General features: G+C 53.2%; 57 non-coding genes across 57 annotated transcripts; all 57 read left to right on the top strand.

Moving 5' to 3' along the window:
• The first annotated feature begins 35 nt into the window (after positions 1-35).
• On the top strand, positions 36-154 carry LOC126730429 (5S ribosomal RNA). Its single transcript, XR_007657705.1, has one exon. It is a non-coding gene; the product is annotated as a 5S ribosomal RNA (ribosomal RNA).
• Positions 155-389: 235 nt separating this feature from the next.
• LOC126730428 (5S ribosomal RNA) lies at positions 390-508 on the top strand. The gene has a single exon (XR_007657704.1). It is a non-coding gene; the product is annotated as a 5S ribosomal RNA (ribosomal RNA).
• Positions 509-743: 235 nt separating this feature from the next.
• Positions 744-862, top strand: LOC126731182 (5S ribosomal RNA). The gene has a single exon (XR_007658438.1). It is a non-coding gene; the product is annotated as a 5S ribosomal RNA (ribosomal RNA).
• A 235-nt stretch (positions 863-1,097) lies between these two features.
• LOC126730427 (5S ribosomal RNA) lies at positions 1,098-1,216 on the top strand. Its single transcript, XR_007657703.1, has one exon. It is a non-coding gene; the product is annotated as a 5S ribosomal RNA (ribosomal RNA).
• Positions 1,217-1,451: 235 nt separating this feature from the next.
• Positions 1,452-1,570, top strand: LOC126730426 (5S ribosomal RNA). Its single transcript, XR_007657702.1, has one exon. It is a non-coding gene; the product is annotated as a 5S ribosomal RNA (ribosomal RNA).
• Positions 1,571-1,805: 235 nt separating this feature from the next.
• On the top strand, positions 1,806-1,924 carry LOC126731669 (5S ribosomal RNA). The gene has a single exon (XR_007658911.1). It is a non-coding gene; the product is annotated as a 5S ribosomal RNA (ribosomal RNA).
• A 235-nt stretch (positions 1,925-2,159) lies between these two features.
• LOC126730425 (5S ribosomal RNA) lies at positions 2,160-2,278 on the top strand. Its single transcript, XR_007657701.1, has one exon. It is a non-coding gene; the product is annotated as a 5S ribosomal RNA (ribosomal RNA).
• A 235-nt stretch (positions 2,279-2,513) lies between these two features.
• Positions 2,514-2,632, top strand: LOC126730424 (5S ribosomal RNA). The gene has a single exon (XR_007657700.1). It is a non-coding gene; the product is annotated as a 5S ribosomal RNA (ribosomal RNA).
• A 235-nt stretch (positions 2,633-2,867) lies between these two features.
• On the top strand, positions 2,868-2,986 carry LOC126731181 (5S ribosomal RNA). The gene has a single exon (XR_007658437.1). It is a non-coding gene; the product is annotated as a 5S ribosomal RNA (ribosomal RNA).
• Positions 2,987-3,221: 235 nt separating this feature from the next.
• On the top strand, positions 3,222-3,340 carry LOC126730422 (5S ribosomal RNA). Its single transcript, XR_007657698.1, has one exon. It is a non-coding gene; the product is annotated as a 5S ribosomal RNA (ribosomal RNA).
• Positions 3,341-3,575: 235 nt separating this feature from the next.
• Positions 3,576-3,694, top strand: LOC126730421 (5S ribosomal RNA). The gene has a single exon (XR_007657697.1). It is a non-coding gene; the product is annotated as a 5S ribosomal RNA (ribosomal RNA).
• Positions 3,695-3,929: 235 nt separating this feature from the next.
• On the top strand, positions 3,930-4,048 carry LOC126731180 (5S ribosomal RNA). Its single transcript, XR_007658436.1, has one exon. It is a non-coding gene; the product is annotated as a 5S ribosomal RNA (ribosomal RNA).
• A 235-nt stretch (positions 4,049-4,283) lies between these two features.
• LOC126730420 (5S ribosomal RNA) lies at positions 4,284-4,402 on the top strand. Its single transcript, XR_007657696.1, has one exon. It is a non-coding gene; the product is annotated as a 5S ribosomal RNA (ribosomal RNA).
• Positions 4,403-4,637: 235 nt separating this feature from the next.
• Positions 4,638-4,756, top strand: LOC126730419 (5S ribosomal RNA). Its single transcript, XR_007657695.1, has one exon. It is a non-coding gene; the product is annotated as a 5S ribosomal RNA (ribosomal RNA).
• A 235-nt stretch (positions 4,757-4,991) lies between these two features.
• Positions 4,992-5,110, top strand: LOC126731179 (5S ribosomal RNA). Its single transcript, XR_007658435.1, has one exon. It is a non-coding gene; the product is annotated as a 5S ribosomal RNA (ribosomal RNA).
• Positions 5,111-5,345: 235 nt separating this feature from the next.
• LOC126730418 (5S ribosomal RNA) lies at positions 5,346-5,464 on the top strand. The gene has a single exon (XR_007657694.1). It is a non-coding gene; the product is annotated as a 5S ribosomal RNA (ribosomal RNA).
• A 235-nt stretch (positions 5,465-5,699) lies between these two features.
• On the top strand, positions 5,700-5,818 carry LOC126731232 (5S ribosomal RNA). Its single transcript, XR_007658485.1, has one exon. It is a non-coding gene; the product is annotated as a 5S ribosomal RNA (ribosomal RNA).
• A 235-nt stretch (positions 5,819-6,053) lies between these two features.
• On the top strand, positions 6,054-6,173 carry LOC126731650 (5S ribosomal RNA). Its single transcript, XR_007658893.1, has one exon. It is a non-coding gene; the product is annotated as a 5S ribosomal RNA (ribosomal RNA).
• Positions 6,174-6,410: 237 nt separating this feature from the next.
• LOC126731851 (5S ribosomal RNA) lies at positions 6,411-6,534 on the top strand. The gene has a single exon (XR_007659087.1). It is a non-coding gene; the product is annotated as a 5S ribosomal RNA (ribosomal RNA).
• Positions 6,535-6,771: 237 nt separating this feature from the next.
• LOC126731756 (5S ribosomal RNA) lies at positions 6,772-6,889 on the top strand. The gene has a single exon (XR_007658997.1). It is a non-coding gene; the product is annotated as a 5S ribosomal RNA (ribosomal RNA).
• A 238-nt stretch (positions 6,890-7,127) lies between these two features.
• On the top strand, positions 7,128-7,248 carry LOC126731861 (5S ribosomal RNA). The gene has a single exon (XR_007659096.1). It is a non-coding gene; the product is annotated as a 5S ribosomal RNA (ribosomal RNA).
• Positions 7,249-7,484: 236 nt separating this feature from the next.
• On the top strand, positions 7,485-7,604 carry LOC126731692 (5S ribosomal RNA). The gene has a single exon (XR_007658934.1). It is a non-coding gene; the product is annotated as a 5S ribosomal RNA (ribosomal RNA).
• A 236-nt stretch (positions 7,605-7,840) lies between these two features.
• Positions 7,841-7,959, top strand: LOC126731867 (5S ribosomal RNA). The gene has a single exon (XR_007659102.1). It is a non-coding gene; the product is annotated as a 5S ribosomal RNA (ribosomal RNA).
• A 236-nt stretch (positions 7,960-8,195) lies between these two features.
• On the top strand, positions 8,196-8,315 carry LOC126731689 (5S ribosomal RNA). Its single transcript, XR_007658931.1, has one exon. It is a non-coding gene; the product is annotated as a 5S ribosomal RNA (ribosomal RNA).
• A 237-nt stretch (positions 8,316-8,552) lies between these two features.
• LOC126731873 (5S ribosomal RNA) lies at positions 8,553-8,669 on the top strand. Its single transcript, XR_007659108.1, has one exon. It is a non-coding gene; the product is annotated as a 5S ribosomal RNA (ribosomal RNA).
• Positions 8,670-8,903: 234 nt separating this feature from the next.
• On the top strand, positions 8,904-9,023 carry LOC126731683 (5S ribosomal RNA). Its single transcript, XR_007658925.1, has one exon. It is a non-coding gene; the product is annotated as a 5S ribosomal RNA (ribosomal RNA).
• Positions 9,024-9,257: 234 nt separating this feature from the next.
• LOC126731705 (5S ribosomal RNA) lies at positions 9,258-9,377 on the top strand. The gene has a single exon (XR_007658947.1). It is a non-coding gene; the product is annotated as a 5S ribosomal RNA (ribosomal RNA).
• A 211-nt stretch (positions 9,378-9,588) lies between these two features.
• LOC126730417 (5S ribosomal RNA) lies at positions 9,589-9,707 on the top strand. The gene has a single exon (XR_007657693.1). It is a non-coding gene; the product is annotated as a 5S ribosomal RNA (ribosomal RNA).
• Positions 9,708-9,942: 235 nt separating this feature from the next.
• On the top strand, positions 9,943-10,061 carry LOC126730415 (5S ribosomal RNA). Its single transcript, XR_007657692.1, has one exon. It is a non-coding gene; the product is annotated as a 5S ribosomal RNA (ribosomal RNA).
• A 235-nt stretch (positions 10,062-10,296) lies between these two features.
• On the top strand, positions 10,297-10,415 carry LOC126731178 (5S ribosomal RNA). The gene has a single exon (XR_007658434.1). It is a non-coding gene; the product is annotated as a 5S ribosomal RNA (ribosomal RNA).
• A 235-nt stretch (positions 10,416-10,650) lies between these two features.
• On the top strand, positions 10,651-10,769 carry LOC126730414 (5S ribosomal RNA). Its single transcript, XR_007657691.1, has one exon. It is a non-coding gene; the product is annotated as a 5S ribosomal RNA (ribosomal RNA).
• A 235-nt stretch (positions 10,770-11,004) lies between these two features.
• Positions 11,005-11,123, top strand: LOC126730413 (5S ribosomal RNA). The gene has a single exon (XR_007657690.1). It is a non-coding gene; the product is annotated as a 5S ribosomal RNA (ribosomal RNA).
• A 235-nt stretch (positions 11,124-11,358) lies between these two features.
• LOC126731177 (5S ribosomal RNA) lies at positions 11,359-11,477 on the top strand. The gene has a single exon (XR_007658433.1). It is a non-coding gene; the product is annotated as a 5S ribosomal RNA (ribosomal RNA).
• A 235-nt stretch (positions 11,478-11,712) lies between these two features.
• On the top strand, positions 11,713-11,831 carry LOC126730594 (5S ribosomal RNA). Its single transcript, XR_007657862.1, has one exon. It is a non-coding gene; the product is annotated as a 5S ribosomal RNA (ribosomal RNA).
• A 235-nt stretch (positions 11,832-12,066) lies between these two features.
• Positions 12,067-12,185, top strand: LOC126730412 (5S ribosomal RNA). The gene has a single exon (XR_007657689.1). It is a non-coding gene; the product is annotated as a 5S ribosomal RNA (ribosomal RNA).
• Positions 12,186-12,420: 235 nt separating this feature from the next.
• LOC126731176 (5S ribosomal RNA) lies at positions 12,421-12,539 on the top strand. The gene has a single exon (XR_007658432.1). It is a non-coding gene; the product is annotated as a 5S ribosomal RNA (ribosomal RNA).
• A 235-nt stretch (positions 12,540-12,774) lies between these two features.
• Positions 12,775-12,893, top strand: LOC126730410 (5S ribosomal RNA). The gene has a single exon (XR_007657687.1). It is a non-coding gene; the product is annotated as a 5S ribosomal RNA (ribosomal RNA).
• Positions 12,894-13,128: 235 nt separating this feature from the next.
• Positions 13,129-13,247, top strand: LOC126730409 (5S ribosomal RNA). The gene has a single exon (XR_007657686.1). It is a non-coding gene; the product is annotated as a 5S ribosomal RNA (ribosomal RNA).
• Positions 13,248-13,482: 235 nt separating this feature from the next.
• LOC126731174 (5S ribosomal RNA) lies at positions 13,483-13,601 on the top strand. The gene has a single exon (XR_007658430.1). It is a non-coding gene; the product is annotated as a 5S ribosomal RNA (ribosomal RNA).
• Positions 13,602-13,836: 235 nt separating this feature from the next.
• Positions 13,837-13,955, top strand: LOC126730408 (5S ribosomal RNA). The gene has a single exon (XR_007657685.1). It is a non-coding gene; the product is annotated as a 5S ribosomal RNA (ribosomal RNA).
• A 235-nt stretch (positions 13,956-14,190) lies between these two features.
• Positions 14,191-14,309, top strand: LOC126730407 (5S ribosomal RNA). Its single transcript, XR_007657684.1, has one exon. It is a non-coding gene; the product is annotated as a 5S ribosomal RNA (ribosomal RNA).
• Positions 14,310-14,544: 235 nt separating this feature from the next.
• Positions 14,545-14,663, top strand: LOC126731662 (5S ribosomal RNA). The gene has a single exon (XR_007658904.1). It is a non-coding gene; the product is annotated as a 5S ribosomal RNA (ribosomal RNA).
• A 235-nt stretch (positions 14,664-14,898) lies between these two features.
• On the top strand, positions 14,899-15,017 carry LOC126730406 (5S ribosomal RNA). Its single transcript, XR_007657683.1, has one exon. It is a non-coding gene; the product is annotated as a 5S ribosomal RNA (ribosomal RNA).
• Positions 15,018-15,252: 235 nt separating this feature from the next.
• Positions 15,253-15,371, top strand: LOC126730405 (5S ribosomal RNA). The gene has a single exon (XR_007657682.1). It is a non-coding gene; the product is annotated as a 5S ribosomal RNA (ribosomal RNA).
• A 235-nt stretch (positions 15,372-15,606) lies between these two features.
• On the top strand, positions 15,607-15,725 carry LOC126731173 (5S ribosomal RNA). The gene has a single exon (XR_007658429.1). It is a non-coding gene; the product is annotated as a 5S ribosomal RNA (ribosomal RNA).
• A 235-nt stretch (positions 15,726-15,960) lies between these two features.
• Positions 15,961-16,079, top strand: LOC126730404 (5S ribosomal RNA). The gene has a single exon (XR_007657681.1). It is a non-coding gene; the product is annotated as a 5S ribosomal RNA (ribosomal RNA).
• Positions 16,080-16,314: 235 nt separating this feature from the next.
• On the top strand, positions 16,315-16,433 carry LOC126730403 (5S ribosomal RNA). The gene has a single exon (XR_007657680.1). It is a non-coding gene; the product is annotated as a 5S ribosomal RNA (ribosomal RNA).
• A 234-nt stretch (positions 16,434-16,667) lies between these two features.
• On the top strand, positions 16,668-16,786 carry LOC126731172 (5S ribosomal RNA). Its single transcript, XR_007658428.1, has one exon. It is a non-coding gene; the product is annotated as a 5S ribosomal RNA (ribosomal RNA).
• A 235-nt stretch (positions 16,787-17,021) lies between these two features.
• LOC126730402 (5S ribosomal RNA) lies at positions 17,022-17,140 on the top strand. Its single transcript, XR_007657679.1, has one exon. It is a non-coding gene; the product is annotated as a 5S ribosomal RNA (ribosomal RNA).
• Positions 17,141-17,375: 235 nt separating this feature from the next.
• On the top strand, positions 17,376-17,494 carry LOC126730401 (5S ribosomal RNA). Its single transcript, XR_007657678.1, has one exon. It is a non-coding gene; the product is annotated as a 5S ribosomal RNA (ribosomal RNA).
• Positions 17,495-17,729: 235 nt separating this feature from the next.
• Positions 17,730-17,848, top strand: LOC126731171 (5S ribosomal RNA). The gene has a single exon (XR_007658427.1). It is a non-coding gene; the product is annotated as a 5S ribosomal RNA (ribosomal RNA).
• Positions 17,849-18,083: 235 nt separating this feature from the next.
• On the top strand, positions 18,084-18,202 carry LOC126730398 (5S ribosomal RNA). The gene has a single exon (XR_007657676.1). It is a non-coding gene; the product is annotated as a 5S ribosomal RNA (ribosomal RNA).
• Positions 18,203-18,437: 235 nt separating this feature from the next.
• Positions 18,438-18,556, top strand: LOC126731170 (5S ribosomal RNA). The gene has a single exon (XR_007658426.1). It is a non-coding gene; the product is annotated as a 5S ribosomal RNA (ribosomal RNA).
• A 235-nt stretch (positions 18,557-18,791) lies between these two features.
• Positions 18,792-18,910, top strand: LOC126731169 (5S ribosomal RNA). Its single transcript, XR_007658425.1, has one exon. It is a non-coding gene; the product is annotated as a 5S ribosomal RNA (ribosomal RNA).
• Positions 18,911-19,145: 235 nt separating this feature from the next.
• LOC126730397 (5S ribosomal RNA) lies at positions 19,146-19,264 on the top strand. Its single transcript, XR_007657675.1, has one exon. It is a non-coding gene; the product is annotated as a 5S ribosomal RNA (ribosomal RNA).
• Positions 19,265-19,499: 235 nt separating this feature from the next.
• On the top strand, positions 19,500-19,618 carry LOC126730396 (5S ribosomal RNA). The gene has a single exon (XR_007657674.1). It is a non-coding gene; the product is annotated as a 5S ribosomal RNA (ribosomal RNA).
• A 235-nt stretch (positions 19,619-19,853) lies between these two features.
• Positions 19,854-19,972, top strand: LOC126731168 (5S ribosomal RNA). Its single transcript, XR_007658424.1, has one exon. It is a non-coding gene; the product is annotated as a 5S ribosomal RNA (ribosomal RNA).
• Positions 19,973-19,982: the final 10 nt, after the last annotated feature.

Here is a 19,982-nt window from a genome sequence, read left to right as displayed (position 1 = left end):
GATCCTTTATAAGGATTTAACGCGCTTATGCTGATGGGTGCGATCATACCAACACTAATGCACCGGATCCCATCAGAACTCCGCAGTTAAGCGTGTTTGGGCGAGAGTAGTACTAGGATGGGTGACCTCCTGGGAAGTCCTCGTGTTGCACCCCTCTCTTTTTCTTCGGATTTTTTTTTTTTGTCGCCGGGCTTACCGTTTACGGCGGTCCAGCACGCTCGCTTCGTAGGCTTAGTCTGCCCCAGGCCAAAAATACGAGCCGCTGATCTCGTTTTGGGTGCTGATTTGGTGGCGGCGATCTGGAAATGCCCTCGGGCTGCAGCTCCCTGGTGTTAGAGTGCATCGCTGCATTCGGATCCTTTATAAGGATTTAACGCGCTTATGCTGATGGGTGCGATCATACCAACACTAATGCACCGGATCCCATCAGAACTCCGCAGTTAAGCGTGTTTGGGCGAGAGTAGTACTAGGATGGGTGACCTCCTGGGAAGTCCTCGTGTTGCACCCCTCTCTTTTTCTTCGGATTTTTTTTTTTTGTCGCCGGGCTTACCGTTTACGGCGGTCCAGCACGCTCGCTTCGTAGGCTTAGTCTGCCCCAGGCCAAAAATACGAGCCGCTGATCTCGTTTTGGGTGCTGATTTGGTGGCGGCGATCTGGAAATGCCCTCGGGCTGCAGCTCCCTGGTGTTAGAGTCCATCGCTGCATTCGGATCCTTTATAAGGATTTAACGCGCTTATGCTGATGGGTGCGATCATACCAACACTAATGCACCGGATCCCATCAGAACTCCGCAGTTAAGCGTGTTTGGGCGAGAGTAGTACTAGGATGGGTGACCTCCGGGGAAGTCCTCGTGTTGCACCCCTCTCTTTTTCTTCGGATTTTTTTTTTTTGTCGCCGGGCTTACCGTTTACGGCGGTCCAGCACGCTCGCTTCGTAGGCTTAGTCTGCCCCAGGCCAAAAATACGAGCCGCTGATCTCGTTTTGGGTGCTGATTTGGTGGCGGCGATCTGGAAATGCCCTCGGGCTGCAGCTCCCTGGTGTTAGAGTGCATCGCTGCATTCGGATCCTTTATAAGGATTTAACGCGCTTATGCTGATGGGTGCGATCATACCAACACTAATGCACCGGATCCCATCAGAACTCCGCAGTTAAGCGTGTTTGGGCGAGAGTAGTACTAGGATGGGTGACCTCCTGGGAAGTCCTCGTGTTGCACCCCTCTCTTTTTCTTCGGATTTTTTTTTTTTGTCGCCGGGCTTACCGTTTACGGCGGTCCAGCACGCTCGCTTCGTAGGCTTAGTCTGCCCCAGGCCAAAAATACGAGCCGCTGATCTCGTTTTGGGTGCTGATTTGGTGGCGGCGATCTGGAAATGCCCTCGGGCTGCAGCTCCCTGGTGTTAGAGTGCATCGCTGCATTCGGATCCTTTATAAGGATTTAACGCGCTTATGCTGATGGGTGCGATCATACCAACACTAATGCACCGGATCCCATCAGAACTCCGCAGTTAAGCGTGTTTGGGCGAGAGTAGTACTAGGATGGGTGACCTCCTGGGAAGTCCTCGTGTTGCACCCCTCTCTTTTTCTTCGGATTTTTTTTTTTTGTCGCCGGGCTTACCGTTTACGGCGGTCCAGCACGCTCGCTTCGTAGGCTTAGTCTGCCCCAGGCCAAAAATACGAGCCGCTGATCTCGTTTTGGGTGCTGATTTGGTGGCGGCGATCTGGAAATGCCCTCGGGCTGCAGCTCCCTGGTGTTAGAGTCCATCGCTGCATTCGGATCCTTTATAAGGATTTAACGCGCTTATGCTGATGGGTGCGATCATACCAACACTAATGCACCGGATCCCATCAGAACTCCGCAGTTAAGCGGGTTTGGGCGAGAGTAGTACTAGGATGGGTGACCTCCGGGGAAGTCCTCGTGTTGCACCCCTCTCTTTTTCTTCGGATTTTTTTTTTTTGTCGCCGGGCTTACCGTTTACGGCGGTCCAGCACGCTCGCTTCGTAGGCTTAGTCTGCCCCAGGCCAAAAATACGAGCCGCTGATCTCGTTTTGGGTGCTGATTTGGTGGCGGCGATCTGGAAATGCCCTCGGGCTGCAGCTCCCTGGTGTTAGAGTGCATCGCTGCATTCGGATCCTTTATAAGGATTTAACGCGCTTATGCTGATGGGTGCGATCATACCAACACTAATGCACCGGATCCCATCAGAACTCCGCAGTTAAGCGTGTTTGGGCGAGAGTAGTACTAGGATGGGTGACCTCCTGGGAAGTCCTCGTGTTGCACCCCTCTCTTTTTCTTCGGATTTTTTTTTTTTGTCGCCGGGCTTACCGTTTACGGCGGTCCAGCACGCTCGCTTCGTAGGCTTAGTCTGCCCCAGGCCAAAAATACGAGCCGCTGATCTCGTTTTGGGTGCTGATTTGGTGGCGGCGATCTGGAAATGCCCTCGGGCTGCAGCTCCCTGGTGTTAGAGTGCATCGCTGCATTCGGATCCTTTATAAGGATTTAACGCGCTTATGCTGATGGGTGCGATCATACCAACACTAATGCACCGGATCCCATCAGAACTCCGCAGTTAAGCGTGTTTGGGCGAGAGTAGTACTAGGATGGGTGACCTCCTGGGAAGTCCTCGTGTTGCACCCCTCTCTTTTTCTTCGGATTTTTTTTTTTTGTCGCCGGGCTTACCGTTTACGGCGGTCCAGCACGCTCGCTTCGTAGGCTTAGACTGCCCCAGGCCAAAAATACGAGCCGCTGATCTCGTTTTGGGTGCTGATTTGGTGGCGGCGATCTGGAAATGCCCTCGGGCTGCAGCTCCCTGGTGTTAGAGTCCATCGCTGCATTCGGATCCTTTATAAGGATTTAACGCGCTTATGCTGATGGGTGCGATCATACCAACACTAATGCACCGGATCCCATCAGAACTCCGCAGTTAAGCGTGTTTGGGCGAGAGTAGTACTAGGATGGGTGACCTCCGGGGAAGTCCTCGTGTTGCACCCCTCTCTTTTTCTTCGGATTTTTTTTTTTTGTCGCCGGGCGTACCGTTTACGGCGGTCCAGCACGCTCGCTTCGTAGGCTTAGTCTGCCCCAGGCCAAAAATACGAGCCGCTGATCTCGTTTTGGGTGCTGATTTGGTGGCGGCGATCTGGAAATGCCCTCGGGCTGCAGCTCCCTGGTGTTAGAGTGCATCGCTGCATTCGGATCCTTTATAAGGATTTAACGCGCTTATGCTGATGGGTGCGATCATACCAACACTAATGCACCGGATCCCATCAGAACTCCGCAGTTAAGCGTGTTTGGGCGAGAGTAGTACTAGGATGGGTGACCTCCTGGGAAGTCCTCGTGTTGCACCCCTCTCTTTTTCTTCGGATTTTTTTTTTTTGTCGCCGGGCTTACCGTTTACGGCGGTCCAGCACGCTCGCTTCGTAGGCTTAGTCTGCCCCAGGCCAAAAATACGAGCCGCTGATCTCGTTTTGGGTGCTGATTTGGTGGCGGCGATCTGGAAATGCCCTCGGGCTGCAGCTCCCTGGTGTTAGAGTGCATCGCTGCATTCGGATCCTTTATAAGGATTTAACGCGCTTATGCTGATGGGTGCGATCATACCAACACTAATGCACCGGATCCCATCAGAACTCCGCAGTTAAGCGTGTTTGGGCGAGAGTAGTACTAGGATGGGTGACCTCCTGGGAAGTCCTCGTGTTGCACCCCTCTCTTTTTCTTCGGATTTTTTTTTTTTGTCGCCGGGCTTACCGTTTACGGCGGTCCAGCACGCTCGCTTCGTAGGCTTAGTCTGCCCCAGGCCAAAAATACGAGCCGCTGATCTCGTTTTGGGTGCTGATTTGGTGGCGGCGATCTGGAAATGCCCTCGGGCTGCAGCTCCCTGGTGTTAGAGTCCATCGCTGCATTCGGATCCTTTATAAGGATTTAACGCGCTTATGCTGATGGGTGCGATCATACCAACACTAATGCACCGGATCCCATCAGAACTCCGCAGTTAAGCGTGTTTGGGCGAGAGTAGTACTAGGATGGGTGACCTCCGGGGAAGTCCTCGTGTTGCACCCCTCTCTTTTTCTTCGGATTTTTTTTTTTTGTCGCCGGGCTTACCGTTTACGGCAGTCCAGCACGCTCGCTTCGTAGGCTTAGTCTGCCCCAGGCCAAAAATACGAGCCGCTGATCTCGTTTTGGGTGCTGATTTGGTGGCGGCGATCTGGAAATGCCCTCGGGCTGCAGCTCCCTGGTGTTAGAGTGCATCGCTGCATTCGGATCCTTTATAAGGATTTAACGCGCTTATGCTGATGGGTGCGATCATACCAACACTAATGCACCGGATCCCATCAGAACTCCGCAGTTAAGCGTGTTTGGGCGAGAGTAGTACTAGGATGGGTGACCTCCTGGGAAGTCCTCGTGTTGCACCCCTCTCTTTTTCTTCGGATTTTTTTTTTTTGTCGCCGGGCTTACCGTTTACGGCGGTCCAGCACGCTCGCTTCGTAGGCTTAGTCTGCCCCAGGCCAAAAATACGAGCCGCTGATCTCGTTTTGGGTGCTGATTTGGTGGCGGCGATCTGGAAATGCCCTCGGGCTGCAGCTCCCTGGTGTTAGAGTGCATCGCTGCATTCGGATCCTTTATAAGGATTTAACGCGCTTATGCTGATGGGTGCGATCATACCAACACTAATGCACCGGATCCCATCAGAACTCCGCAGTTAAGCGTGTTTGGGCGAGAGTAGTACTAGGATGGGTGACCTCCTGGGAAGTCCTCGTGTTGCACCCCTCTCTTTTTCTTCGGATTTTTTTTTTTTGTCGCCGGGCTTACCGTTTACGGCGGTCCAGCACGCTCGCTTCGTAGGCTTAGTCTGCCCCAGGCCAAAAATACGAGCCGCTGATCTCGTTTTGGGTGCTGATTTGGTGGCGGCGATCTGGAAATGCCCTCGGGCTGCAGCTCCCTGGTGTTAGAGTCCATCGCTGCATTCGGATCCTTTATAAGGATTTAACGCGCTTATGCTGATGGGTGCGATCATACCAACACTAATGCACCGGATCCCATCAGAACTCCGCAGTTAAGCGTGTTTGGGCGAGAGTAGTACTAGGATGGGTGACCTCCGGGGAAGTCCTCGTGTTGCACCCCTCTCTTTTTCTTCGGATTTTTTTTTTTTGTCGCCGGGCTTACCGTTTACGGCGGTCCAGCACGCTCGCTTCGTAGGCTTAGTCTGCCCCAGGCCAAAAATACGAGCCGCTGATCTCGTTTTGGGTGCTGATTTGGTGGCGGCGATCTGGAAATGCCCTCGGGCTGCAGCTCCCTGGTGTTAGAGTGCATCGCTGCATTCGGATCCTTTATAAGGATTTAACGCGCTTATGCTGATGGGTGCGATCATACCAACACTAATGCACCGGATCCCATCAGAACTCCGCAGTTAAGCGTGTTTGGGCGAGAGTAGTACTAGGATGGGTGACCTCCTGGGAAGTCCTCGTGTTGCACCCCTCTCTTTTTCTTCGGATTTTTTTTTTTTGTCGCCGGGCTTACCGTTTACGGCGGTCCAGCACGCTCGCTTCGTAGGCTGAGTCTGCCCCAGGCCAAAAATACGAGCCGCTGATCTCGTTTTGGGTGCTGATTTGGTGGCGGCGATCTGGAAATGCCCTCGGGCTGCAGCTCCCTGGTGTTAGAGTGCATCGCTGCATTCGGATCCTTTATAAGGATTTAACGCGCTTATGCTGATGGGTGCGATCATACCAACACTAATGCACCGGATCCCATCAGAACTCCGCAGTTAAGCGTGTTTGGGCGAGAGTAGTACTAGGATGGGTGACCTCCTGGGAAGTCCTCGTGTTGCAACCCTCTCTTTTTCTTCGGATTTTCTTTTTTTGTCGCCGGGCTTACCGTTTACGGCGGTCCAGCACGCTCGCTTCGTAGGCTTAGTCTGCCCCAGGCCAAAAATACGAGCCGCTGATCTCGTTTTGGGTGCTGATTTGGTGGCGGCGATCTGGAAATGCCCTCGGGCTGCAGCTCCCTGGTGTTAGAGTCCATCGCTGCATTCGGATCCTTTATAAGGATTTAACGCGCTTATGCTGATGGGTGCGATCATACCAACACTAAAGCACCGGATCCCATCAGAACTCCGCAGTTAAGCGTGTTTGGGGCGAGAGTAGTACTAGGATGGGTGACCTCCGGGGAAGTCCTCGTGTTGCACCCCTCTCTTTTTCTTCGGATTTTTTTTTTTTGTCGCCGGGGCTTACCGTTTACGGCGGTCCAAGCACGCTCGCTTCGTAGGCTTAGTCTGCCCCAGGCCAAAAATACGAGCCGCTGATCTCGTTTTGGGTGCTGATTTGGTGGCGGCGATCTGGAAATGCCCTCGGGCTGCAGCTCCCTGGTGTTAGAGTGCATCGCTGCATTCGGATCCTTTATAAGGATTTAACGCGCTTATGCTGATGGGTGCGATCATACCAACACTAATGCACCGGATCCCATCAGAACTCCGCAGTTAAGCGTGTGTTTTGTGGGCGAGAGTAGTACTAGGATGGGTGACCTCCTGGGAAGTCCTCGTGTTGCACCCCTCTCTTTTTCTTCGGATTTTTTTTTTTTTGTCGCCGGGCTTACCGTTTACGGCGGTCCAGCACGCTCGCTTTCGTAGGCTTAGTCTGCCCCAGGCCAAAAATACGAGCCGCTGATCTCGTTTTGGGTGCTGATTTGGTGGCGGCGATCTGGAAATGCCCTCGGGCTGCAGCTCCCTGGTGTTAGAGTGCATCGCTGCATTCGGATCCTTTATAAGGATATAAAGCGCTTATGCTGATGGGTGCGATCATACCAACACTAATGCACCGGATCCCATCAGAACTCCGCAGTTAAGCGTGTTTGGGCGAGAGTAGTCTAGGATGGGTGACCTCCTGGGAAGTCCTCGTGTTGCACCCCTTCTCTTTTTCTTCGGATTTTTTTTTTTTTGTCGCCGGGCTTGACCGTTTACGGCGGTCCAGCACGCTCGCTTCGTAGGCTTAGTCTGCCCCAGGCCAAAAATACGAGCCGCTGATCTCGTTTTGGGTGCTGATTTGGTGGCGGCGATCTGGAAATGCCCTCGGGCTGCAGCTCCCTGGTGTTAGAGTCCATCGCTGCATTCGGATCCTTTATAAGGATTTAACGCGCTTATGCTGATGGGTGCGATCATACCAACACTAATGCACCGGATCCCATCAGAACTCCGCAGTTAAGCGTGTTTGGGCGGAGAGTAGTACTAGGATGGGTGACCTCCGGGGGAAGTCCTCGTGTTGCACCCCTCTCTTTTTCTTCGGATTTTTTTTTTTTTGTCGCCGGGCTTACCGTTTACGGCGGTCCAGCACGCTCGCTTCGTAGGCTTAGTCTGCCCCAGGCCAAAATACGAGCCGCTGATCTCGTTTTGGGTGCTGATTTGGTGGCGGCGATCTGGAAATGCCCTCGGGCTGCAGCTCCCTGGTGTTAGAGTGCATCGCTGCAATTCGGATCCTTTATAAGGATTTAACGCGCTTATGCTGATGGGTGCGATCATACCAACACTAATGCACCGGATCCCATCAGAACTCCGCAGTTAAGCGTGTTTGGGCGAGAGTAGTTACTAGGATGGGTGACCTCCTGGGAAGTCCTCGTGTTGCACCCCTCTCTTTTTCTTCGGATTTTTTTTTTTTGTCGCCGGGCTTACCGTTTACGGCGGTCCAGCACGCTCGCTTCGTAGGCTTAGTCTGCCCCAGGCCAAAAATACGAGCCGCTCTGATCTCGTTTGGGTGCTGATTTGCGTGGCGGCGATCTGGAAATGCCCTCGGCTGCAGCTCCCTGGTGTTAGAGTGCATCGCTGCATTCGGATCCTTTATAAGGATTTAACGCGCTTATGCTGATGGGTGCGATCATACCAACACTAATGCACCGGATCCATCAGAACTCCGCAGTTAAGCGTGTTTGGGCGAGAGTAGTACCTAGGATGGGTGACCTCCTGGGAAGTCCTCGTGTTGCACCCCTCTCTTTTTCTTCGGATTTTTTTTTTTTTGTCGCCGGGCTTACCGTTTACGGCGGTCCAGCACGCTCGCTTCGTAGGCTTAGTCTGCCCCAGGCCAAAAATACGAGCCGCTGATCTCGTTTTGGGTGCTGATTTGGTGGCGGCGATCTGGAAATGCCCTCGGGCTGCAGCTCCCTGGTGTTAGAGTCCATCGCTGCATTCGGATCCTTTATAAGGATTTAACGCGCTTATGCTGATGGGTGCGATCATACCAACACTAATGCACCGGATCCCATCAGAACTCCGCAGTTAAGCGTGTTTGGGCGAGAGTAGTACTAGGATGGGTGACCTCCGGGGAAGTCCCTCGTGTTGCACCCCTCTCTTTTCTTCGGATTTTTTTTTTTTGTCGCCGGGCTTACCGTTTACGGCGGTCCAGCACGCTCGCTTCGTAGGCTTAGTCTGCCCCAGGCCAAAAATACGAGCCGCTGATCTCGTTTTGGGTGCTGATTTGGTGGCGGGCGATCTGGAAATGCCCTCGGGCTGCAGCTCCCCTGGTGTTAGAGTGCATCGCTGCATTCGGGATCCTTTATAAGGATTTAACGCGCTTATGCTGATGGGTGCGATCATACCAACACTAATGCACCGGATCCCATCAGAACTCGCAGTTAAGCGTGTTTGGGCGAGAGTAGTACTAGGATGGTGACCTCCTGGGAAGTCCTCGTGTTGCACCCCTCTCTTTTTCTTCGGATTTTTTTTTTTGTCGCCGGGGCTTACCGTTTACGGCGGTCCAGCACGCTCGCTTCGTAGGCTTAGTCTGCCCCAGCCAAAAATACGAGCCGCTGATCTCGTTTTGGGTGCTGATTTGGTGGCGGCGATCTGGAAATGCCCTCGGGCTGCAGCTCCCTGGTGTTAGAGTGCATCGCTGCATTCGGATCCTTTATAAGGATTTAACGCGCTTATGCTGATGGGTGCGATCATACCAACACTAATGCACCGGATCCCATCAGAACTCCGCAGTTTAAGCGTGTTTGGGCGAGAGTAGTACTAGGATGGGTGACCTCCTGGGAAGTCCTCGTGTTGCACCCCTCTCTTTTTCTTCGGATTTTTTTTTTTTGTCGCCGGGCTTACCGTTTACGGCGGTCCAGCACGCTCGCTTCGTAGGCTTAGTCTGCCCAGGCCAAAAATACGAGCCGCTGATCTCGTTTTGGGTGCTGATTTGGTGGCGGCGATCTGGAAATGCCCTCGGGCTGCAGCTCCCTGGTGTTAGAGTCCATCGCTGCATTCGGATCCTTTATAAGGATTTAACGCGCTTATGCTGATGGGTGCGATCATACCAACACTAATGCACCGGATCCCATCAGAACTCCGCAGTTAAGCGTGTTTGGGCGAGAGTAGTACTAGGATGGGTGACCCTCCGGGGAAGTCCTCGTGTTGCACCCCTCTCTTTTTCTTCGGATTTTTTTTTTTTTTGTCGCCGGGGCTTACCGTTTACGGCAGTCTGCCCCAGGCCAAAAATACGAGCCGCTGATCTCGTTTTGGGTGCTGATTTGGTGGCGGCGATCTGGAAATGCCCTCGGGCTGCAGCTCCCTGGTGTTAGAGTGCATCGCTGCATTCGGATCCTTTATAAGGATTTAACGCGCTTATGCTGATGGGTGCGATCATACCAACACTAATGCACCGGATCCCATCAGAACTCCGCAGTTAAGCGTGTTTGGGCGAGAGTAGTACTAGGATGGGTGACCTCCTGGGAAGTCCTCGTGTTGCACCCCTCTCTTTTTCTTCGGATTTTTTTTTTTTGTCGCCGGGCTTACCGTTTACGGCGGTCCAGCACGCTCGCTTCGTAGGCTTAGTCTGCCCCAGGCCAAAAATACGAGCCGCTGATCTCGTTTTGGGTGCTGATTTGGTGGCGGCGATCTGGAAATGCCCTCGGGCTGCAGCTCCCTGGTGTTAGAGTGCATCGCTGCATTCGGATCCTTTATAAGGATTTAACGCGCTTATGCTGATGGGTGCGATCATACCAACACTAATGCACCGGATCCCATCAGAACTCCGCAGTTAAGCGTGTTTGGGCGAGAGTAGTACTAGGATGGGTGACCTCCTGGGAAGTCCTCGTGTTGCACCCCTCTCTTTTTCTTCGGATTTTCTTTTTTTGTCGCCGGGCTTACCGTTTACGGCGGTCCAGCACGCTCGCTTCGTAGGCTTAGTCTGCCCCAGGCCAAAAATACGAGCCGCTGATCTCGTTTTGGGTGCTGATTTGGTGGCGGCGATCTGGAAATGCCCTCGGGCTGCAGCTCCCTGGTGTTAGAGTCCATCGCTGCATTCGGATCCTTTATAAGGATTTAACGCGCTTATGCTGATGGGTGCGATCATACCAACACTAATGCACCGGATCCCATCAGAACTCCGCAGTTAAGCGTGTTTGGGCGAGAGTAGTACTAGGATGGGTGACCTCCGGGGAAGTCCTCGTGTTGCACCCCTCTCTTTTTCTTCGGATTTTTTTTTTTTGTCGCCGGGCTTACCGTTTACGGCGGTCCAGCACGCTCGCTTCGTAGGCTTAGTCTGCCCCAGGCCAAAAATACGAGCCGCTGATCTCGTTTTGGGTGCTGATTTGGTGGCGGCAATCTGGAAATGCCCTCGGGCTGCAGCTCCCTGGTGTTAGAGTGCATCGCTGCATTCGGATCCTTTATAAGGATTTAACGCGCTTATGCTGATGGGTGCGATCATACCAACACTAATGCACCGGATCCCATCAGAACTCCGCAGTTAAGCGTGTTTGGGCGAGAGTAGTACTAGGATGGGTGACCTCCTGGGAAGTCCTCGTGTTGCACCCCTCTCTTTTTCTTCGGATTTTTTTTTTTTGTCGCCGGGCTTACCGTTTACGGCGGTCCAGCACGCTCGCTTCGTAGGCTTAGTCTGCCCCAGGCCAAAAATACGAGCCGCTGATCTCGTTTTGGGTGCTGATTTGGTGGCGGCGATCTGGAAATGCCCTCGGGCTGCAGCTCCCTGGTGTTAGAGTGCATCGCTGCATTCGGATCCTTTATAAGGATTTAACGCGCTTATGCTGATGGGTGCGATCATACCAACACTAATGCACCGGATCCCATCAGAACTCCGCAGTTAAGCGTGTTTGGGCGAGAGTAGTACTAGGATGGGTGACCTCCTGGGAAGTCCTCGTGTTGCACCCCTCTCTTTTTCTTCGGATTTTTTTTTTTTGTCGCCGGGCTTACCGTTTACGGCGGTCCAGCACGCTCGCTTCGTAGGCTTAGTCTGCCCCAGGCCAAAAATACGAGCCGCTGATCTCGTTTTGGGTGCTGATTTGGTGGCGGCGATCTGGAAATGCCCTCGGGCTGCAGCTCCCTGGTGTTAGAGTCCATCGCTGCATTCGGATCCTTTATAAGGATTTAACGCGCTTATGCTGATGGGTGCGATCATACCAACACTAATGCACCGGATCCCATCAGAACTCCGCAGTTAAGCGTGTTTGGGCGAGAGTAGTACTAGGATGGGTGACCTCCGGGGAAGTCCTCGTGTTGCACCCCTCTCTTTTTCTTCGGATTTTTTTTTTTTGTCGCCGGGCTTACCGTTTACGGCGGTCCAGCACGCTCGCTTCGTAGGCTTAGTCTGCCCCAGGCCAAAAATACGAGCCGCTGATCTCGTTTTGGGTGCTGATTTGGTGGCGGCGATCTGGAAATGCCCTCGGGCTGCAGCTCCCTGGTGTTAGAGTGCATCGCTGCATTCGGATCCTTTATAAGGATTTAACGCGCTTATGCTGATGGGTGCGATCATACCAACACTAATGCACCGGATCCCATCAGAACTCCGCAGTTAAGCGTGTTTGGGCGAGAGTAGTACTAGGATGGGTGACCTCCTGGGAAGTCCCCGTGTTGCACCCCTCTCTTTTTCTTCGGATTTTTTTTTTTTGTCGCCGGGCTTACCGTTTACGGCGGTCCAGCACGCTCGCTTCGTAGGCTTAGTCTGCCCCAGGCCAAAAATACGAGCCGCTGATCTCGTTTTGGGTGCTGATTTGGTGGCGGCGATCTGGAAATGCCCTCGGGCTGCAGCTCCCTGGTGTTAGAGTGCATCGCTGCATTCGGATCCTTTATAAGGATTTAACGCGCTTATGCTGATGGGTGCGATCATACCAACACTAATGCACCGGATCCCATCAGAACTCCGCAGTTAAGCGTGTTTGGGCGAGAGTAGTACTAGGATGGGTGACCTCCTGGGAAGTCCTCGTGTTGCACCCCTCTCTTTTTCTTCGGATTTTTTTTTTTTGTCGCCGGGCTTACCGTTTACGGCGGTCCAGCACGCTCGCTTCGTAGGCTTAGTCTGCCCCAGGCCAAAAATACGAGCCGCTGATCTCGTTTTGGGTGCTGATTTGGTGGCGGCGATCTGGAAATGCCCTCGGGCTGCAGCTCCCTGGTGTTAGAGTCCATCGCTGCATTCGGATCCTTTATAAGGATTTAACGCGCTTATGCTGATGGGTGCGATCATACCAACACTAATGCACCGGATCCCATCAGAACTCCGCAGTTAAGCGTGTTTGGGCGAGAGTAGTACTAGGATGGGTGACCTCCGGGGAAGTCCTCGTGTTGCACCCCTCTCTTTTTCTTCGGATTTTTTTTTTTTGTCGCCGGGCTTACCGTTTACGGCGGTCCAGCACGCTCGCTTCGTAGGCTTAGTCTGCCCCAGGCCAAAAATACGAGCCGCTGATCTCGTTTTGGGTGCTGATTTGGTGGCGGCGATCTGGAAATGCCCTCGGGCTGCAGCTCCCTGGTGTTAGAGTGCATCGCTGCATTCGGATCCTTTATAAGGATTTAACGCGCTTATGCTGATGGGTGCGATCATACCAACACTAATGCACCGGATCCCATCAGAACTCCGCAGTTAAGCGTGTTTGGGCGAGAGTAGTACTAGGATGGGTGACCTCCTGGGAAGTCCTCGTGTTGCACCCCTCTCTTTTTCTTCGGATTTTTTTTTTTTGTCGCCGGGCTTACCGTTTACGGCGGTCCAGCACGCTCGCTTCGTAGGCTTAGTCTGCCCCAGGCCAAAAATACGAGCCGCTGATCTCGTTTTGGGTGCTGATTTGGTGGCGGCGATCTGGAAATGCCCTCGGGCTGCAGCTCCCTGGTGTTAGAGTGCATCGCTGCATTCGGATCCTTTATAAGGATTTAACGCGCTTATGCTGATGGGTGCGATCATACCAACACTAATGCACCGGATCCCATCAGAACTCCGCAGTTAAGCGTGTTTGGGCGAGAGTAGTACTAGGATGGGTGACCTCCTGGGAAGTCCTCGTGTTGCACCCCTCTCTTTTTCTTCGGATTTTTTTTTTTTGTCGCCGGGCTTACCGTTTACGGCGGTCCAGCACGCTCGCTTCGTAGGCTTAGTCTGCCCCAGGCCAAAAATACGAGCCGCTGATCTCGTTTTGGGTGCTGATTTGGTGGCGGCGATCTGGAAATGCCCTCGGGCTGCAGCTCCCTGGTGTTAGAGTCCATCGCTGCATTCGGATCCTTTATAAGGATTTAACGCGCTTATGCTGATGGGTGCGATCATACCAACACTAATGCACCGGATCCCATCAGAACTCCGCAGTTAAGCGTGTTTGGGCGAGAGTAGTACTAGGATGGGTGACCTCCGGGGAAGTCCTCGTGTTGCACCCCTCTCTTTTTCTTCGGATTTTTTTTTTTTGTCGCCGGGCTTACCGTTTACGGCGGTCCAGCACGCTCGCTTCGTAGGCTTAGTCTGCCCCAGGCCAAAAATACGAGCCGCTGATCTCGTTTTGGGTGCTGATTTGGTGGCGGCGATCTGGAAATGCCCTCGGGCTGCAGCTCCCTGGTGTTAGAGTGCATCGCTGCATTCGGATCCTTTATAAGGATTTAACGCGCTTATGCTGATGGGTGCGATCATACCAACACTAATGCACCGGATCCCATCAGAACTCCGCAGTTAAGCGTGTTTGGGCGAGAGTAGTACTAGGATGGGTGACCTCCTGGGAAGTCCTCGTGTTGCACCCCTCTCTTTTTCTTCGGATTTTTTTTTTTTGTCGCCGGGCTTACCGTTTACGGCGGTCCAGCACGCTCGCTTCGTAGGCTTAGTCTGCCCCAGGCCAAAAATACGAGCCGCTGATCTCGTTTTGGGTGCTGATTTGGTGGCGGCGATCTGGAAATGCCCTCGGGCTGCAGCTCCCTGGTGTTAGAGTGCATCGCTGCATTCGGATCCTTTATAAGGATTTAACGCGCTTATGCTGATGGGTGCGATCATACCAACACTAATGCACCGGATCCCATCAGAACTCCGCAGTTAAGCGTGTTTGGGCGAGAGTAGTACTAGGATGGGTGACCTCCTGGGAAGTCCTCGTGTTGCACCCCTCTCTTTTTCTTCGGATTTTTTTTTTTTGTCGCCGGGCTTACCGTTTACGGCGGTCCAGCACGCTCGCTTCGTAGGCTTAGTCTGCCCCAGGCCAAAAATACGAGCCGCTGATCTCGTTTTGGGTGCTGATTTGGTGGCGGCGATCTGGAAATGCCCTCGGGCTGCAGCTCCCTGGTGTTAGAGTCCATCGCTGCATTCGGATCCTTTATAAGGATTTAACGCGCTTATGCTGATGGGTGCGATCATACCAACACTAATGCACCGGATCCCATCAGAACTCCGCAGTTAAGCGTGTTTGGGCGAGAGTAGTACTAGGAGGGGTGACCTCCGGGGAAGTCCTCGTGTTGCACCCCTCTCTTTTTCTTCGGATTTTTTTTTTTTGTCGCCGGGCTTACCGTTTACGGCGGTCCAGCACGCTCGCTTCGTAGGCTTAGTCTGCCCCAGGCCAAAAATACGAGCCGCTGATCTCGTTTTGGGTGCTGATTTGGTGGCGGCGATCTGGAAATGCCCTCGGGCTGCAGCTCCCTGGTGTTAGAGTGCATCGCTGCATTCGGATCCTTTATAAGGATTTAACGCGCTTATGCTGATGGGTGCGATCATACCAACACTAATGCACCGGATCCCATCAGAACTCCGCAGTTAAGCGTGTTTGGGCGAGAGTAGTACTAGGATGGGTGACCTCCTGGGAAGTCCTCGTGTTGCACCCCTCTCTTTTTCTTCGGATTTTTTTTTTTTGTCGCCGGGCTTACCGTTTACGGCGGTCCAGCACGCTCGCTTCGTAGGCTTAGTCTGCCCCAGGCCAAAAATACGAGCCGCTGATCTCGTTTTGGGTGCTGATTTGGTGGCGGCGATCTGGAAATGCCCTCGGGCTGCAGCTCCCTGGTGTTAGAGTGCATCGCTGCATTCGGATCCTTTATAAGGATTTAACGCGCTTATGCTGATGGGTGCGATCATACCAACACTAATGCACCGGATCCCATCAGAACTCCGCAGTTAAGCGTGTTTGGGCGAGAGTAGTACTAGGATGGGTGACCTCCTGGGAAGTCCTCGTGTTGCACCCCTCTCTTTTTCTTCGGATTTTTTTTTTTTGTCGCCGGGCTTACCGTTTACGGCGGTCCAGCACGCTCGCTTCGTAGGCTTAGTCTGCCCCAGGCCAAAAATACGAGCCGCTGATCTCGTTTTGGGTGCTGATTTGGTGGCGGCGATCTGGAAATGCCCTCGGGTTGCAGCTCCCTGGTGTTAGAGTCCATCGCTGCATTCGGATCCTTTATAAGGATTTAACGCGCTTATGCTGATGGGTGCGATCATACCAACACTAATGCACCGGATCCCATCAGAACTCCGCAGTTAAGCGTGTTTGGGCGAGAGTAGTACTAGGATGGGTGACCTCCGGGGAAGTCCTCGTGTTGCACCCCTCTCTTTTTCTTCGGATTTTTTTTTTTTGTCGCCGGGCTTACCGTTTACGGCGGTCCAGCACGCTCGCTTCGTAGGCTTAGTCTGCCCCAGGCCAAAAATACGAGCCGCTGATCTCGTTGTGGGTGCTGATTTGGTGGCGGCGATCTGGAAATGCCCTCGGGCTGCAGCTCCCTGGTGTTAGAGTGCATCGCTGCATTCGGATCCTTTATAAGGATTTAACGCGCTTATGCTGATGGGTGCGATCATACCAACACTAATGCACCGGATCCCATCAGAACTCCGCAGTTAAGCGTGTTTGGGCGAGAGTAGTACTAGGATGGGTGACCTCCTGGGAAGTCCTCGTGTTGCACCCCTCTCTTTTTCTTCGGATTTTTTTTTTTTGTCGCCGGGCTTACCGTTTACGGCGGTCCAGCACGCTCGCTTCGTAGGCTTAGTCTGCCCCAGGCCAAAAATACGAGCCGCTGATCTCGTTTTGGGTGCTGATTTGGTGGCGGCGATCTGGAAATGCCCTCGGGCTGCAGCTCCCTGGTGTTAGAGTGCATCGCTGCATTCGGATCCTTTATAAGGATTTAACGCGCTTATGCTGATGGGTGCGATCATACCAACACTAATGCACCGGATCCCATCAGAACTCCGCAGTTAAGCGTGTTTGGGCGAGAGTAGTACTAGGATGGGTGACCTCCTGGGAAGTCCTCGTGTTGCACCCCTCTCTTTTTCTTCGGATTTTTTTTTTTGTCGCCGGGCTTACCGTTTACGGCGGTCCAGCACGCTCGCTTCGTAGGCTTAGTCTGCCCCAGGCCAAAAATACGAGCCGCTGATCTCGTTTTGGGTGCTGATTTGGTGGCGGCGATCTGGAAATGCCCTCGGGCTGCAGCTCCCTGGTGTTAGAGTCCATCGCTGCATTCGGATCCTTTATAAGGATTTAACGCGCTTATGCTGATGGGTGCGATCATACCAACACTAATGCACCGGATCCCATCAGAACTCCGCAGTTAAGCGTGTTTGGGCGAGAGTAGTACTAGGATGGGTGACCTCCGGGGAAGTCCTCGTGTTGCACCCCTCTCTTTTTCTTCGGATTTTTTTTTTTTGTCGCCGGGCTTACCGTTTACGGCGGTCCAGCACGCTCGCTTCGTAGGCTTAGTCTGCCCCAGGCCAAAAATACGAGCCGCTGATCTCGTTTTGGGTGCTGATTTGGTGGCGGCGATCTGGAAATGCCCTCGGGCTGCAGCTCCCTGGTGTTAGAGTGCATCGCTGCATTCGGATCCTTTATAAGGATTTAACGCGCTTATGCTGATGGGTGCGATCATACCAACACTAATGCACCGGATCCCATCAGAACTCCGCAGTTAAGCGTGTTTGGGCGAGAGTAGTACTAGGATGGGTGACCTCCTGGGAAGTCCTCGTGTTGCACCCCTCTCTTTTTCTTCGGATTTTTTTTTTTTGTCGCCGGGCTTACCGTTTACGGCGGTCCAGCACGCTCGCTTCGTAGGCTTAGTCTGCCCCAGGCCAAAAATACGAGCCGCTGATCTCGTTTTGGGTGCTGATTTGGTGGCGGCGATCTGGAAATGCCCTCGGGCTGCAGCTCCCTGGTGTTAGAGTGCATCGCTGCATTCGGATCCTTTATAAGGATTTAACGCGCTTATGCTGATGGGTGCGATCATACCAACACTAATGCACCGGATCCCATCAGAACTCCGCAGTTAAGCGTGTTTGGGCGAGAGTAGTACTAGGATGGGTGACCTCCTGGGAAGTCCTCGTGTTGCACCCCTCTCTTTTTCTTCGGATTTTTTTTTTTTGTCGCCGGGCTTACCGTTTACGGCGGTCCAGCACGCTCGCTTCGTAGGCTTAGTCTGCCCCAGGCCAAAAATACGAGCCGCTGATCTCGTTTTGGGTGCTGATTTGGTGGCGGCGATCTGGAAATGCCCTCGGGCTGCAGCTCCCTGGTGTTAGAGTCCATCGCTGCATTCGGATCCTTTATAAGGATTTAACGCGCTTATGCTGATGGGTGCGATCATACCAACACTAATGCACCGGATCCCATCAGAACTCCGCAGTTAAGCGTGTTTGGGCGAGAGTAGTACTAGGATGGGTGACCTCCGGGGAAGTCCTCGTGTTGCACCCCTCTCTTTTTCTTCGGATTTTTTTTTTTTGTCGCCGGGCTTACCGTTTACGGCGGTCCAGCACGCTCGCTTCGTAGGCTTAGTCTGCCCCAGGCCAAAAATACGAGCCGCTGATCTCGTTTTGGGTGCTGATTTGGTGGCGGCGATCTGGAAATGCCCTCGGGCTGCAGCTCCCTGGTGTTAGAGTGCATCGCTGCATTCGGATCCTTTATAAGGATTTAACGCGCTTATGCTGATGGGTGCGATCATACCAACACTAATGCACCGGATCCCATCAGAACTCCGCAGTTAAGCGTGTTTGGGCGAGAGTAGTACTAGGATGGGTGACCTCCTGGGAAGTCCTCGTGTTGCACCCCTCTCTTTTTCTTCGGATTTTGTTTTTTTGTCGCCGGGCTTACCGTTTACGGCGGTCCAGCACGCTCGCTTCGTAGGCTTAGTCTGCCCCAGGCCAAAAATACGAGCCGCTGATCTCGTTTTGGGTGCTGATTTGGTGGCGGCGATCTGGAAATGCCCTCGGGCTGCAGCTCCCTGGTGTTAGAGTCCATCGCTGCATTCGGATCCTTTATAAGGATTTAACGCGCTTATGCTGATGGGTGCGATCATACCAACACTAATGCACCGGATCCCATCAGAACTCCGCAGTTAAGCGTGTTTGGGCGAGAGTAGTACTAGGATGGGTGACCTCCGGGGAAGTCCTCGTGTTGCACCCCTCTCTTTTTCTTCGGATTTTTTTTTTTTGTCGCCGGGCTTACCGTTTACGGCGGTCCAGCACGCTCGCTTCGTAGGCTTAGTCTGCCCCAGGCCAAAAATACGAGCCGCTGATCTCGTTTTGGGTGCTGATTTGGTGGCGGCGATCTGGAAATGCCCTCGGGCTGCAGCTCCCTGGTGTTAGAGTCCATCGCTGCATTCGGATCCTTTATAAGGATTTAACGCGCTTATGCTGATGGGTGCGATCATACCAACACTAATGCACCGGATCCCATCAGAACTCCGCAGTTAAGCGTGTTTGGGCGAGAGTAGTACTAGGATGGGTGACCTCCGGGGAAGTCCTCGTGTTGCACCCCTCTCTTTTTCTTCGGATTTTTTTTTTTTGTCGCCGGGCTTACCGTTTACGGCGGTCCAGCACGCTCGCTTCGTAGGCTTAGTCTGCCCCAGGCCAAAAATACGAGCCGCTGATCTCGTTTTGGGTGCTGATTTGGTGGCGGCGATCTGGAAATGCCCTCGGGCTGCAGCTCCCTGGTGTTAGAGTGCATCGCTGCATTCGGATCCTTTATAAGGATTTAACGCGCTTATGCTGATGGGTGCGATCATACCAACACTAATGCACCGGATCCCATCAGAACTCCGCAGTTAAGCGTGTTTGGGCGAGAGTAGTACTAGGATGGGTGACCTCCTGGGAAGTCCTCGTGTTGCACCCCTCTCTTTTTCTTCGGATTTTTTTTTTTTGTCGCCGGGCTTACCGTTTACGGCGGTCCAGCACGCTCGCTTCGTAGGCTTAGTCTGCCCCAGGCCAAAAATACGAGCCGCTGATCTCGTTTTTGGTGCTGATTTGGTGGCGGCGATCTGGAAATGCCCTCGGGCTGCAGCTCCCTGGTGTTAGAGTGCATCGCTGCATTCGGATCCTTTATAAGGATTTAACGCGCTTATGCTGATGGGTGCGATCATACCAACACTAATGCACCGGATCCCATCAGAACTCCGCAGTTAAGCGTGTTTGGGCGAGAGTAGTACTAGGATGGGTGACCTCCTGGGAAGTCCTCGTGTTGCACCCCTCTCTTTTTCTTCGGATTTTTTTTTTTTGTCGCCGGGCTTACCGTTTACGGCGGTCCAGCACGCTCGCTTCGTAGGCTTAGTCTGCCCCAGGCCAAAAATACGAGCCGCTGATCTCGTTTTGGGTGCTGATTTGGTGGCGGCGATCTGGAAATGCCCTCGGGCTGCAGCTCCCTGGTGTTAGAGTCCATCGCTGCATTCGGATCCTTTATAAGGATTTAACGCGCTTATGCTGATGGGTGCGATCATACCAACACTAATGCACCGGATCCCATCAGAACTCCGCAGTTAAGCGTGTTTGGGCGAGAGTAGTACTAGGATGGGTGACCTCCGGGGAAGTCCTCGTGTTGCACCCCTCTCTTTTTC

This window comes from Quercus robur, chromosome 5 (genome assembly GCF_932294415.1).
Source record: "Quercus robur chromosome 5, dhQueRobu3.1, whole genome shotgun sequence".
In the NCBI taxonomy this organism is placed as follows: domain Eukaryota; kingdom Viridiplantae; phylum Streptophyta; class Magnoliopsida; order Fagales; family Fagaceae; genus Quercus; species Quercus robur.
The sequence above is the reverse complement of the archived record's forward strand: the minus strand, read 5'-3'. Positions and strand labels throughout refer to the sequence as shown.